Source organism: Lolium rigidum, chromosome 2 (genome assembly GCF_022539505.1).
Source record: "Lolium rigidum isolate FL_2022 chromosome 2, APGP_CSIRO_Lrig_0.1, whole genome shotgun sequence".
NCBI classification, from domain to species: domain Eukaryota; kingdom Viridiplantae; phylum Streptophyta; class Magnoliopsida; order Poales; family Poaceae; genus Lolium; species Lolium rigidum.
Genome location: NC_061509.1, coordinates 26,309,241 through 26,322,441, shown reverse-complemented (window position 1 = coordinate 26,322,441; position 13,201 = coordinate 26,309,241). Strand labels below are relative to the sequence as shown.

General features: G+C 48.1%; 1 pseudogene; it reads right to left on the bottom strand.

Annotated features, from left to right (window-relative positions):
* Nucleotides 1–3,347: 3,347 nt before the first annotated feature.
* On the bottom strand, nucleotides 3,348–3,813 carry LOC124686119 (annotated as a pseudogene).
* Between the last annotated feature and the right edge of the window lie 9,388 nt (nucleotides 3,814–13,201).

The following is a 13,201-nucleotide window of genomic DNA, read 5'->3' as shown; positions in this document are numbered from 1 at the left end:
CTAGCTCCCGAATATAGATTTCTTCTTCCACATGGCTACGTGCCCGTCAGCTCCCTTCGGAACCGATTGTCCGCCGAGACCCTTTCCAAAGATGACTTTCAAATCCTTGACCATATCAAATACCTCAGCACCGAGCAGTGTTCCGCAGGCTTCGGCCGGTGATCTGCCTTGCCGTTGTAATGCTTGCCTTTCTTTCTTACTCGGATGACCTTTCGGAAGAAATCGACGATGCCCAAGGTACACGTTCTTCTTACAATTTGGCAAATGTACACTTTCGCCTCATGTAAGCAGTGCGTGCATGCATTGTATCCCTTATTTGACAGTCCCGAAAGGTTACTAAGAGCAGGCCAATCGTTGATGGTTACGAAAAGCAACGCTCGGAGGTCAAATTCCTCTTCTTTGTGCTCATCCCACACACGGGCACCAGGTCTGCCCCACAGCTGTAAAAGTTCATCAACTAATGGCCTTAGGTACACATCGATGTCGTTGCCGGGTTGCTTCGGACCTTGGATGAGCACCGGCATCATAATGAACTTCCGCTTCATGCACAACCAAGGAGGAAGGTTGTAGATGCATAGAGTCACGGGCCGGTACTATGGCTGGAGCTCGCTCGCCAAAAGGATTCATGCCATCCGTACTTAGACCAAATCTTATGTTCCTTGCGTCAGCCTGCAAAATCTTTGAACTCTCCGTCGATCTTTCTCCATTGCGTTCCATCTGCGGGGTGTCTCAACTCCCCATCCGACTTACGGTCCTCTTTGTGCCATCGCAACAACTTGGCATGCTCTTTGTTCCCGAACAGACGTTTCAACCGTGGTATTATAGGAGCATACCACATCACCTTGGCGGGAACCCTCTTCCCGGGTTTCTCGGCCCTCAACATCGTCGTCACCGGGGTCATCGCCTCCGATCTTATAACGCAATGCAGATGCATACCGGGCATTCATTCAAATTCTCGTATTCACCGCGGTAGAGGATGCAGTCGTTGATGCATGCATGTATCTTCGTAACCTCTAAACCTAGAGGGCAGACAACCTTCTTTGCTTCGTACGTACCGGCGGGCAACTCGTTATTCTTTGGAAACATATTCTTCAACATTTTCAGCAAGTTTTCAAATGCCGAGTCAGCTACACCTGCTCGTGCCTTCCATCTCAGCAAATCCAAGTGTGCAGCCCAGCTTTTTCGGACCATCATCGCATCCGGGTACAGCGCCTTCCTGTGATCCTCTAACATGCGATCCAAATTCTCCCTCTCTTTTTCAGTTTCGCAGCGTCTCCGTGCATCAGCAATGGTCCGACCAAGATCATCAACGGGATCATCATCACGTGCCTCTTCTTCACCTTCCCCTTCACCTTCCCCTTCACCTTCAGCATCCTCCATGAAAGTATCACCGAAATGAGCAAGATAGCTTTCATCGATGAAATCATCCCCTTCTTCATCTTCTTCCATTATAACCCCTCTTTCTCCATGCTTGGTCCAACAATTATAGCTTGGCATGAAACCGTGCCGAAGCAGGTGCATGTGAACATCTCTTGAGGAAGAGTAACCCTTCTGATTCTTACAGTTAACACATGGACAGATAACAAAACCCCCCTGCTTGTTCGCATTAGCCACTACGAGGAAATCTTTCAAACCCGCACTGAACTCGCCGGAGAGTCGGTTACCGTACATCCATTGTCGATTCATCTGCATTATTATAATATAAAATATATAATTAACCATCATGCATTTGTTAAACTAACTAGCTACAAACAATATAAATTAAACAATGAACTACACACACATGCACATTTTATCAACGACACATCAAAGGTTCAAGTTGCTAACCGCGATCGAGGAGGAAAAAATAAATGAGAAAGCTCAAGTGTGGCTCCAACACTTCATATCATGTTTGTTTCATGCTCTTGGGGCATTTCATCAAACACCTTATGTGCATAAGAGGAACCAAAAGCAAACCTAACACCCACTTGTGAAGTTTGTGAAGAGAATGGCACCAAATGGCTAAGTGTTGGCTGCTGGGTGGTATATATAGGGGAGGGGCTTTAGTCCCGGTTGGCCTGGCCAACCGCGACTAAAGGCCTTCGGGCACCTTTAGTCGCGGTTGGCCTGGCCAACCGCGACTAAAGCCCCCCACGTGCACCGGCTGGCCACCGAGCGCCCTGGGCCCAGGCCTTTGGTCGCGGTTCGCCTCCCGAACCGCGACTAAAGGTACCATTAGTCGCGGTTTCTGCAGCATCGCGACTTATGGGGCTCACCCGAAGCCTGTTTTTCCACCAGTGATATATTAGTAGTATATTAGAAAATGCCATCATAATTTTAGCACAACAGTGTTCAGCTATAACAGCACAAGGAACATTCCGAATCTTCTGGCTGCGATCAGTTTAGCTCTGTCATGTCAACTGGACTACAAGAACCTTCTCAATTCTGGGTGTAGCAACTATGATTTCTGTGTTATACCAGATTTGAAACTCTGGTGCAATGTTTATAGGGATTCCTGCCCAAATCGTTTACTTTTCTTACCCTCTTAACATTCTTTTATGGGAAACGGGAGGAGCTCTACTTTTGCATTATAATTAGGCTGGAAACTGTACAGTAGATAAAACCAGGATCGAGCCAAACGGTACATGTGGAATTAAATTAAGTTGACCAGAACTGTATAAGACTAAGTCACAATGGGAAGTATCATAGACTAGTATCATACATATGATACTAGTTTATGCATGATACAACACCTACAATGCATAGTATCATGAATTAGTATCATAGTTCCTCCTATTTAATATTTTGTAGAATCTCAATGCAAATATGTGTACATGATGTGTTTGCCACTAAAATTTCTAGTTTTACGTGCTATGATACTGTATCTACCTATGATACTACTCTCACCTCTCTCCTCATTAATTGATGTGTCACATAAGATTTTTGCCTACATGACATGCATGATACTACCTATGATACTTTCATTGTAACTAGTCTAATAGCTAAAGGCCTTTAACATCAATGAATCTGTGGCTTAGACTTCCAAAGAGATAAATGTTAATTATTTAAATTCTCTGACAAACCCCTTAAGACATGACAGTGAACACTGAAATATCCATGGATTAGACTTCCAAAGAGATAAATGTTAATTATTTAAAATCTCTGACAACGTGTATTATACATATGAAATCTTCAATAAACCAACCATGCAGGCACATACATATGCATGTATTTTTTTGTGAGAAATGTATATTATTTGTTGAAGCAAAATACTCAAACACACCTTGAAATAAAAGTCAAACCCCTTATACTTCTTTATTCTTCACCATGACTCCATAATCTCCGTCATCTTTCTCTTCTGTGTTGAATTAGGCAAACTCGGAAGGGTTGGCGACAAGGTAGGCCTCAATTGCCTTTAAGATGCTGAGGTAACCCTCAACAATCACCGCTTGGTCCTCTGGTGCCAGCGCACCGTCGCCGTCGATCCTCTCGTACTCCACCCTGAACTTGGCCAAACAGGCGTCGTCCCCAGCCACCTCAAACTTCACCTCGTTCACCATAAACTTGAGCTGGTTCCTCACCTTTCCGCTCTCCAGCACCTCAGTCCTAAGCACCCACGCCGCGTTGTCGCGCGCCACCACGCGCCCCCTTACGAAGCTACCGCCTGAGGCAGCAGCAGCGGCAGTGCTGAGCCTCGAGGTGGTGACGCTGCCAGGGCCACCATCACCCTCCACATTCACGGCGACAAAGAAATCCGCGCAGGCCTTCCTTCCACATCCGGTCGGCTGACACCGCCAGGGCGCATTCGTTGGTGATCACACAATCAGCCACCATTTTGACAGTCGGTAAGTGTACACTGATGGATGATGGAAAGTTCTTGCAGACTTATAATGGCTTATGGGTGTTCATCGGCTGCGTACATTTATTTATAGGTGCACGAGAATTCCGATCAAGCCAAGTCTCCGCCTAGACTGCCGGAATATTCTCCCATGTGCGCTGACTACTGACTTTTCTTTAGGGGCTGCTAGCTGACTAGACTAGGGGGCCTATATTCTAGAAGGGTTAGCAGAGAGTGTGTCCGGCGGGATTGGGACATGGATGATCGAATTTGCTTTTGAAATTACCGGCAAAAGAAAAAATCGTGTTTTCTCAACAGGATTCAAATATGGATTTCTTCCCCATCATTGGCACGCAGGCAATGCTTACACCACCCTCGAAGGCTGGTACCTAACTCTATCTCTCATTGTTCTGTTCTTGCTTCATGGAGTTTTCAGGTATTGTTTGTGGTGGGATTTTCAGATGAATTTATTCTTAGGCAGCTTAGTTCTACACTACTGCTTTACCAAGGTTCTAACACATGTTTGGGGTATGCTATATGTACCAATTGTAAATTTGTAGTCTCACTGGGTTAGGTGTATGTACTGTCATAATGTATCCATCTGTTACATAAGCTAGAAATTTGTGCACGAATGGGATTTTGTACTTTCTAATTGTGTAGTATATATGACCCGTACTACCGTCAAGTAAATCATAATATTATAAAAACTAGTATAGTGGCCCTCGCAAATGCGAGGGCATTGTCTGAATTTTTTATTGGATAGTAAGGAGCCTCTTCTTTAGTGTCAACCGTTATCAAGAAATATGTTTACATATACAGATACTAGCAAGAACTGGCACGGCGGCACGCCCTGGAAGTAGTGAGCTGAAGAGTGAAATTTATTCTTATTCTGAATTACAACGGTGAATTGTGTTCCTATTTTAAATTATAACATTGTAAAAACATTCATAAGTGAGGCTAACGAACTTAAACAGTATGGTAGTCACTATGCCAAGACATGTGTTAAGTGCTCTGATTGTTCCAACCCCTGCCCCTTACAGGTTCATCGCTCGCTGGCGTTGTGTTCAACCTCAGAGGAGAGGATGATGAGATCACCAGCTGTTAAGAGGTTTCCTCTGGAAGGGAAGGAAGGACGTCAAGGGTGGCCACTGTTTAGTGGCGTGGGACAAAGTTTGCACGCCTAAGGAATGGGGCGGACTTGGAATCCCCAATATCAAAATGATGAACTTGGCTCTGAGGACCAGATGGTTGTGGCTGCAGCGTATGGACGATTCCAAGCCGTGGAAGGAGCTTAACATTCAGGTGCCCAAGATGGCGAAACAGCTCTTTGAGGGGGCTACCTATTCAGTGTTGGGAGATGGGGCGAGTACTTTCTTCTGGACGGATAACTGGCTTCCGGAGGGGCGGATCTGTGAGTTAGCACCGACCCTATTTGAGGCGGTGCCGAGGCGCGCCCTCAGACAGAGAAGGGTCCGCGAGGGCTTGGCAGGGAGCTGGTTAGACGACATTCCTTCGGATCTGAGCGCAGTGGCTATCGGAGAGCTCTTCCAGCTGGCAGATCATCTGACGGGCATTGCCCTTGCTGAGGGCGTGGAGGATGCTTTCTGATGGAGATGGGAGCATGACCACCGTTACTCGGCGTGATCCTGTTATCGTGCGATGTTCGGAGCTAGAGTGGAGATGGCTAGGGCGGTTCAGATTTGGCGGTCCAGAGCTCCGCCAAATTGCAGGGTATTACTGTGGCTGGCAGCCAAGAACAGGTGCTGGACGGCGGACAGGTAGAGTAGGTGTGGCCTCCCACACCCGGCAAACTGCCCGTTCTGCGACCAAGAGGATGAGACGCTTGATCACCTTCTGCTTGGATGCGTCCTGTCTAGGAAGGTCTGGGCGAAGTGTCTGGGTTGGTGGGGCAAGATCCATTTGATGCCACAGGCTGACACAAGTTTCGTTCCCTGGCTCCAATCGAAGCAAGGTGGTCCGAGTAAGGATCGAGATCTCTAGACAGCTGTCACCCTTCTTTGCTGGTGCTTGTGGCATCACAGGAACGACATCGTCTTTGAAGGCGCCATCCCATCTTTGAACGTGGTCGTCTCTCGGATCTCAAAAGAAGCGGAGTTGTGGCGTGTGGCTGGCCTGTTCAGGGGTAGTCTTGTAGACGAGGGAAAATGGAGATGTCGCGAGTAGTTGCGTAGTGGGTGTGTGTTGCCTTCCTGAGGGCAGTGTGGTGTTGCACTCTCTGGCGGCTGTGCCAGAAGTGTGTTGTACATTGGCCTTCTGGCCCTTCTTCTATGAAACAGATACGTCTCCCAGGACGTATCCTTGAAAAAGAGATCACCAGTTGTACCCTCTGGTTCTGACCATAGCCCTACTCACATTAAACATGCCATACCTGATCATTCTTGTCATGTATTCTAAACTATTTTTTTTAAGTGCATCACTTATGGTTCAGGCTCCATGTACTGAACAATCTATATCGTTACCTATTCAATGGTAGCTCGGAGGAGGGATCCTCACGAGGGGGAGAAGAAGTAGGGGGCATCGGGCGGCGAGTCCTTGGAACGGTGGTACGCGATCTACCCAGCTTCGGAACACCTGCACAATGACAGGGCCTACTGCTGCTTGTCTGGAACTATCTGGGCGCTTCGCGTTGTTACAATGAGTTGTGGTTGTCCCCCTAGGGCTCCCGGGATCTGGCTTATAAAGACGCTCGGATCTAAGATTTACCCGGAGAGTCCTAGCCGGAATACAAGATGCCTAACTACGGAATATCACATTGCCATGCACGTCAAGGATCCACCTTTTCTTATGCTCCGTATTGGATCCGGATACTTCATGGGCCTTCACAGATTCAACTTCCCGCATAGGTCGGTTCAGATCTGGCTCCTGTTCCTGGGCTGGACTTCATCCATCTTCTATCAACAACGATTGGGCTGCCCGATGGGCCATATGCCACCATCACCATATGTGGGCCACCCGGACTTGTCGGATCTAGACCACGTCATTGATACACCCATAAAGTATACCCACAACAGTAGCCCCCGAAGTTCTTCAAGATTCGTCATTCTTCCGCCTTCCTCTATTCAGATCCGAAGAGAATTTCGAAGAGCTTCCAAAACTTCATCGTTTCCGATTTCATTCAACCGGAAGTCATTTGTTCTTCTGTAACGGTAACTTAGAAGATTTCACGCCCACATCGCGCATAACTCTCCATTTTCCCGCGCTAAATTTTCTGATCTGCGAACTTGAACCGGAAATTTCGGAGACGTGCAGTTAGGTCACCACTGCGTCCATTTCACAACTTCTGACCTAGGACACTTGGCAATCATCCAATGGTGCGACTATTCCGTTCCCACCGCAGGACCGCCTCACGAATCTCCACGCGCGGCCTATAAATACCCTACGTGTGCGGTCATTCTCACTTTTCCACCATGATCACCACTTCGTCTTCTTCCTCGCGCCAATGCCGTCGATCAAATCTCACTTTCGGCGAACTCTTCCCCAGAAAGCTTCAAGCGCCGCCGCTCCAGGACCTCCCTCGTCCCGAGTTGCTCGCGGTTGATCGGCGTTTCGTCTCCACCGCCGATTCGTGGTCTCGCCGGAGCCCTACGCGTCAAGTCCGAGACCGTCTTCCTCGCCGGCGTAACGGGGAACTGCCACGCCATTGCCGGTAAGTTCATCGGCCTTGTAGAAGATAGACTTAGCGAGGAGTCGACTTCCTAAGCGTTTTACCATATGCATGCACCCGGAAAAATGTCCATTAGCTCCCCTAGGTTCAATGATAGCTCTCTGAATAGTCCACCGCCAAACCCAACAGAACCAACATTCGTTGAGCCTTTAGCATTCCTTCCGCCCAATATTTCCGATATTAGGCTAGCTCAACCTTATTCCGCCTCGTCCAGCAACATCCTTGGTCGGATCCCAACAGCTGAAGAACTCCAAGCGGAATTAGAAGGACAAGCTAGAATGGCTGCTAAAGTCCTGGAGGCGGAGCAGAAGAAAGGGTCGAAGGCTCGGAACCATGAGGAGGAGAAGGGTCAATGGTGGCCCAGCAAAGTGACAGAGTCGGAACTAAGAGCCTTCGAAAAGGAAGGTCTCATCGCTCCGGATACGTGGAGTTTCAACAAGGACTCCAGCACTCCGACCCTGGAACCTGACGAACGAGTTTTCACCAAGGCCTGGGTGGAGCGCAGTCTCTATCTCTCTTCCACCTTCCGAGTTCTTCCTGTCAGTGCTTAACACTTATGGCCTCCAGCCTCGTAACATATGCCCAAACTCCTTTCTTCTCCTCTCCAACTTCACGACTCTCTGCGAGGGTCATCTCGGAGTTCGTCCTGATATCCGCCTCTGGCAATTCTTTTATCGAGTCAAGAAGGAGACCAAGGACAAAGCCATGGTAACTGCGGAATCATGACGTTTGTGCTCCGCACCAAGAGGGTCTATCCAGCTCTTGCCTCCCATGAATCCGTTCAGTACTGGAACGCCGGATGGTTTTACGTGAAGAATATCCCAGTTCCGGGCGTCCATGATGGTCTCCCCTCCTTTGCCAACAAAGCTCCGGAGGAACTCGCCAGCTGGAGCCTCTTCCCGCTCTCGCCCATTACACGGAGCTGGACAAGATGGCGCGAAGGATCTCTTGGCTCGTCCATGATGGTTTAACCGGAATGGACTTGACCTTGAGCTGGTTCACCCGCCGGATCCAGCCGCTCAAATACAATAAGCTGCTAATCTGCGAATACTCTGGAGTCGACAACCAACTGCGGGTGACCAAGGAAAACCTTCCGATGGATTCTCTGAACAATAGGATCCGGACACTCGTGAAGTTCACCTGGGGCCAGGAGGTCCCAGATATCAACAAAGATATGTTCATCAACAACAAGTGCCCTCTGGTGCATTTTCTCACTTAGTCTTTTAGCTTCTTTTTACTTGAAATGTTCTAACTTCCTCAACGTTTCCTCTATCAGCTCAATTCTTTGGAGGAGGATAGTTTCAGAGATGTGTTCCGTCTACCTGTTGACGCCGGAATGGTGGAGGAGGATCCGGAGGACGAGGAGGAAGAACAAGCTCCAAAGAAGAAAGCTGCTCCACGCGTTCCAAAACGTCCCCGCGCCAAGGTTTCTGGCACCGATGCCGGAACCAGCGGCGAGGCCTCCGCCAAGAAGGCTTGGACCAAAGCTCCCCAATGCCTCGACTCCAAGAAGGCGGAGCGTGACCATATCTTGTCCACAGCCAGAAGAGGATCTCGCCCGCTGCTTCCCGGAGCCACGTAAGCGCTCCGAAACACAATCTCCTAGTTGTGAGGTTAAAGTTTTATTGCTTATATGTTTTTCTTTACTTGGTGCAGGAACCAGAAGGTCACCGCTTCGCGGGCTAGCACCCAGAAGCATATAACCAGTTTTTGAAGATGTCTCCGGCCGTTGGCCCCACCACCCCAGCTCCACCAAGTGCCTCCAACCCACCTCCCCAACCTACTCCGCTTGAGGCTCACCCCGCCACTGATCCCGCCGCCGACACTCAGGTGGAAATCATTCCGGTGAGCAGCGAGAAAAAAGGCGAAAGCTGCTCCGGAACAAAGCGAGCTGCGCCGGAGGGGTCCCAAGACAAAGGTCCAGAGGAGGCGGAGTCACCTCTGCAGATAAGGCTGAAGCTTCGGCTAAGGAGGTCATCGCATTTCCGACTAAATTTGGCGATCCCTCCGATCTCTACGCTACTCCCAAGGCGTATTCCCATAAGTTTTTCAACAAACTTACGGAAGCGGAGAAGTGGGAGCTCGAAGAAGACCTACTGAACTCCATGCTAAACAATGCATGGTGTAAAGCTGATGTTGAATCTTCCGAGATTCAAAATCACAAAAGGGAGATCTCTAAGTTCTTCGACCAACTCCTCGTCAAACGCAATGTAAACCAATCTTCCCAGTATAGCCCCCAAGTATCTAGGTGGAAACTTGACAATAACTTGCACTTTCATACTTTGAGTGAACTAACCTGAGAAATTTTAAAGTGTCGTGGTAGCCCCCAAGCGCCATGGTGGAAAATTTCCGGCAATGATGCTTCGAAAAGATCTACACTTAACTATGTGCAATCGGACCTTATCCTTTACTTTGCATTGTCGCAGGAACAACAAGCGCTGCACTACGAGCTCCACAAGAACATCTCTCTGAAGTGCCACGCTACCCTTGGGCAGGCGGATCAAATTCACGATGCCAAAGAAAATATTGCGGAGCTGGAAAAACTGCTGGCAGAAGCCCAAGGTATGTCTCTGACCAAACTGTCATTATTCCAAATTTCCGACTTTGAACTTACTTTGTTTATTTGAATAGGTGCTTCTACTTCCCTGGCAACTGCATCCTCAGAGTTGGAATCCCTGTGCTCCGCCCATAAAGACCTGGAGTCTAAGCTGAAGGAGGCGGAGGAAAAGCGGGAACTTGCTGAGAAGCAGTTGACCGAAAAGAACTCCCAGTTTATCCGAGAGAAAGCTGATCTGGTGGAGAAGCAGAGGAAGGATAGTGCTACTCTCAAGATCCTCCAAGTGAATGTCCAACACCTTTAGACCTACATGAGGACGGCGGAGCACGGTTGGGACCTTCTCAACTCCGACATCATGGGTAAGTATCCGGAACCCCAAAACCAAATAAGTACTTCGTAACCCTGAAGGACGTCTAACTTTGTTCAACTTGTATAGAGCCACTTGGATACGATTAAGCCTGACGCGAGATGTTTCCGCGCGATGACTTGATCAAACTTGCCGAAGACGACTGCGGGGACCTAATCTCCACTTGCCGCAAGATCTACCATAACTTGGCGATCAAAGAGAGCCGCACCTGCGATGTCCGCTGACTTATCCAGAGAATGGATGTCCTGCCGGAGCTTGTTGCTGACCTCCAATCCTCTTCCGCCAGAGGCGCCGCTCAAATGTCCCTGGCGATGTGCCTCGCTCGTGCTCCGGAACTAGACATCGACGTGACCACTGCTGGCATTCCACCGGATGTTGATGCAGATGCGCTCTTGGATGCGTGCAATGGTTATGACACCAGGATCGCACGGCGCATCCGACACGACGAATTCTACGACAAGGTTGTGCTTCCTGCTGATGAACCTCTCGAGGCGGAGCTGGAGAAGGAGCGCAAAGCGGAGGCCAGACCAGCCGGATGCTGAGAATAACAAGTCCAAAGGCAATGATAAAGGCGCTTCTTCTCCAGCGAAGGAGGCTGAAGATAGCGATGATGATGTGGTTTCTTCTCGGGCTAAGGAAGCGGAGAAGACCAAAGCACAAGATGACGATGAGGGTCATTCTTCTCCGACCAAGGAGAAGTGAAAACTTGTTCCTGCGGGAAAATCATAAACACTACGTCATTTTGGCCCCATCGAGGGTTTGTAATATAACTTAAATATTTTTAAGTAGCTAGGACGAAACGAGTGCATGGGCGGAAAAAACTTATCCTGCTATCTGCTTGACATTATATGCATGTTTCGTTTGTTAAAAGCAAGTGCTAGTTTCTAAGTTTTCCGGCTTGCTTATTTGACCTTCCATGAGCCGGAAGACCTTTAGCCGGAAAATACTAGCTGACGGCGATGAAGCCCAATGGCAATCCGTCAATAACCGTGGAAACAACTCCCCAACTGAGGTGCCAGAAATCGCTCCCAGTAATCCATAAGTTCGCAAAAAAAACTCATCCACCAGAAAACTTAAGCTCACGTCCTAAGGATTATTTTGAAAAATCACAACTTTCATACACGCCTAGGCGGAAACATCCAGCTCTGCGGTTTTAGTCAGAAAAATAAACATGATCCAAAAATGAACAACTAAAGAAGGTAAAAGACTCAAAGAGTGAACCATATGCTTTATTTTATTGATCATGTATCAACACTATTACAAAGTATGTAATGCGAAAAAATGCTAAGTGTGGAAACAATGTAGCTGTGCTATATTCCAAGGACGATCTGTTTCATCGTATATGTCATCCGGATCCTCTCGCTTGCGTTTGCTGACGATGAAAGGTCCTTTCCAAGGAGATTGCAACTTATGCTATTTCACCTGCCGAAGGCGGAGGACCAAGTCACCTTCCTTAAACGAGCGGTTCCGAACTCGACGACTATGATAGCGTCGGAGTTTCTGCTGGTAAATGGTGGAACGTTGGTCAGCTAAATTCCGAGATTCTTCGATCAAGTCCATAGATAATTGTCGAGCCTCGTCAGCAGTTTCTTCATTGTAGGCGGAAACTCCTGGGGAATCGTGGATGATGTCGGAGGGGAGCACAACTTCAGATCCGTATACTAGAAAGAATGGTGTAAATCCAGTTGACCTGTTAGGGGTAGTTCGTAAAATCCACAGAAAAGAATCTAACTCCTTAGCGTAGGCTCCGGCTGCACGGCGCAGCGGTTCTTCAAGGCGAGGTTTGACTCTGGCTAGTATGAGGCCATTGGCTCGCTCGACCTGTCCATTGAACTGTGGATGAGCCATAGATGCAAGGTCAAGCCGGATCTCTACGTCATTGCAATAATCCTTGAGTTCTCCCTGAGCGAAGTTCGTGTCGTTGTCTGTGATTATGCTATCTGGGATCCCATATCTCACTACGAGGCTTCAAACGAATTTTAGTGACGTAGCACCATCGGCTTTTCTCACTGGCTTTGCCTCGATCCATATACTGAACTTGTCAATAGCAACCAAGAGGTACTCAAAAATGCCAAGAGACGATTTCTTTAATTTTCCGACCATATCGAGCCCCCAGACCGCGAACGACAAAGTGATAGGGATGGTCTTCAGCTCCTGAGCTGGAGCGTTTGTTTGAGTAGTGATGTCTACGCCCCCTCCTTTTCCTGTAGACAGTGTTGGGCCTCCAAGAGCAGAGGTTTGTAGAACAGCAGCAAGTTTCCCTTAAGTGGATCACCCAAGGTTTATCGAACTCAGGGAGGAAGAGGTCAAAGATATCCCTCTCATGCAACCCTGCAACCACAAAGCAAGAAGTCTCTTGTGTCCCCAACACACCTAATAGGTGCACTAGTTCGGCGAAGAGATAGTGAAATACAGGTGGTATGAATAAGCAGTAGCAACGGTGCCAGAAAATAGCTTGCTGGCGTGTAGTTGATGGTGGTAGTATTGCAGCAGTAGTAACGCAGTAAAACAGTAAACAAGCAGTGATAGCAGTATTTAGGAACAAGGCCTAGGGATTACACTTTCACTAGTGGACACTCTCAACATTGATCACATAACAGAATAGATAAATGCATACTCTACACTCTTGTTGGATGATGAACACATTGCGTAGGATTACACGAACCCTCAATGCCGGAGTTAACAAGCTCCACAATTCAATGTTCATATTTAAATAACCTTAGAGTGCATGAAAGATCAATTCGACTAACCAAGTACTAACATAGCATGCACACT